Genomic DNA, 2,393 nt, shown 5'->3' with positions numbered 1-2,393 from the left:
AACATTTGTCTTTAACTGTTTTCCCTCTTCTTTCTTAAACTTTTGCAGTTTAACTCTTATGTGTCTAGATATGGGTTTGTTCCTATTTACTCTGCTTAGGGGCTTCCCAGGTGGCTCAGTGATAAAAAATCCACCTGCCAATGCAGGAAATGTGCATACGATCCCTGGGTGGGAAGATCCCCTGGAGGAGGAAATGGCAACCCACTCCAGTATTCTTGCCAGTATGTCTTGCGTGGACAGAGGAGTCTGGTGGGCTACAGTTCATGAAGTCGGAAAGAGAGTGACTGAGCATGTAAGCACACACACCGTGCTTAGGGCACATACATTTTTCCCATTCTAGAAAACTCTTTACCATTACCTCTTCAAAGGCTTCTCCCTTCTATTCTTTTTATTTTATCATTCTAGATCTCTAATAGAAAAAACTGTCACTTCGCATTGTATCTTATCTTCCATGCCCCTTATCTTCTTTTTCTCCAATTCCTATGTCTCAGGTCATGTTTCCAACACTGTTATCTACTCTACTTCACTGGTTCTCTCTCCTTTTGTGTATCTAGTCTATTGTTTAACCTATAAAACAAACATTTCCTTCCAAAGCACAAGTTCTTTCCAAAATTCTCATTTCCTAGCATCCTGTGAAAAGCTAACGCTCATTTCAAAGAGCTTTATTCATAAAGCTCAGGATACTATAGAAAAATGTTTTATCCAAATGCAACCACAACAACAACAGAAGCCCAAACCTTATTGTGGTTGTCACTTTTAAAGCAGTTCATCGATGATCTATTATATGCTTTGCTTTCACCAAGAATGTGTACTAGGAATGGCAGTAAAGCAACGCATTTCCCAGAATGGTAATGAAGTGCAGCCAAAATAGAGATAATTATTTTAATTAATGGTAATGATTTTAACGGTTGAACATTTTAACTAATTAATTATGATTGATTGCTTGTTACTAATCAAGGAATATGAGTCAAAGTTGTAATTGAAAAACCAGGAGCAATGGGCTTTGCAGAGAGCATATCACAACCCTACTGGGATCAGAAGCACGACTTTTGCCTTGAACATTGCATCCAGGAGCATTCCAGTCCTTTCTCTTTCATTTATTCCTAAGACAGACTGCTAGGGTGTTGATTTTTCAGTGCTGTGATTAGGATCCTTTATCAGAAATGGGGAAACAAAATGTGAAAAGTGAATACATTTCAAGAAATACATATATTATTTTTACATATTATATTATTCATCTAAATTTTATTCTTGTTAAGCTCTCGAGACTAAGCATTCTTTTTCAGATAAAGATTCTAAATACAAGAAGCCACCCAATTGGTTTATTCAAGCAATCTGAACTTTTAATATTTAATTTTTATTAGAGTACAATTGCTTTACAATATTGTGGTAGTTTCTACTGGATAGCAAAGTGAATCAACTATATGTATACATATATCCCCTCTTTTCTGGATTTTCCTCTCATTTGGGTCACCCCAGAGCACTGAGTAGGGTTCCTTGAGCTATACATTAGTATAGCTAATGTATAGTTCTCATTAGTTATCTATGTTATATGTAGTATCAGTAGCGTCCCAATCTCTCAAACTCATAAATACATGAAACACTTCATGAATTTGCATGTCATCTTTGCACAGGGACCATGCTAATCTTCTCTGTATTGTTCCAATTTTAGTATATGTGCTGCCAAAGCGAGCACCAGACAATGTGAATTTTTAATAGCATATTGCCTAAGAATTCGTTTCCCAGTAGTTTTATATTTAGTATGTGGACACTGGATTGTCAAACCCTTAAAAACCTAACAAACTAAAGATAGAACTCCTAAGACCAGTGAATTAAACTTCTTTTCACTCTTTAGTCTAATGATTCTAATTGAGGCAAATCAACATCTCAACACAACCTGGGATTTATCTTGAGATTTACCATAATTCATTCTGCATTAGTAAATACAGCAATGTAGTCATTTTCATCCTAAATAATCCTTTTACTATAAATAAAAGTCATGTTGCACCACTTTAATTTGTAGATAAGGAGAGCTGAGGGAGGGACCATAGGAATAGTAGAGTGAGAATCGGGCATGGCCAGTTTGGAAAAGGGCAGAAGGTCAATGCAGCCATGGTACAGAGTATGAAGATAGGAGTGTGGCAAGAAATGAGGCTGGAGGGGTAGACAGGAGCTAAATGGAGCCTCTTGTTTGTCACACTATTTAAAGGGTCCTCAGGACAAAGAGGAAATGCTGGAGATCACTCAGGAGGGGATGACATAATCAAATGTATCTTAAAGTGAAGTCACTCAGTCATGTCCGCCTCTTTGCAATCCCATGGACTGTAGTCTAACAGGCTCCTCTGTCCATGGGATTTTCCAGGCAAGAGTACTGGAGTGGGGTGCCATTGCCT

At 37.5% G+C, this 2,393-nt stretch overlaps 1 non-coding gene across 1 annotated transcript; it reads right to left on the bottom strand.

Annotated features, from left to right (window-relative positions):
• Positions 1 to 1,589: 1,589 nt before the first annotated feature.
• Positions 1,590 to 1,696, bottom strand: LOC138990823 (U6 spliceosomal RNA). The gene has a single exon (XR_011466936.1). It is a non-coding gene; the product is annotated as a U6 spliceosomal RNA (small nuclear RNA).
• Positions 1,697 to 2,393: the final 697 nt, after the last annotated feature.

This window comes from Bos mutus, chromosome 14, assembly GCF_027580195.1.
Source record: "Bos mutus isolate GX-2022 chromosome 14, NWIPB_WYAK_1.1, whole genome shotgun sequence".
Taxonomy (NCBI): domain Eukaryota; kingdom Metazoa; phylum Chordata; class Mammalia; order Artiodactyla; family Bovidae; genus Bos; species Bos mutus.
This window is presented reverse-complemented; position numbering and strand designations above follow the sequence as displayed.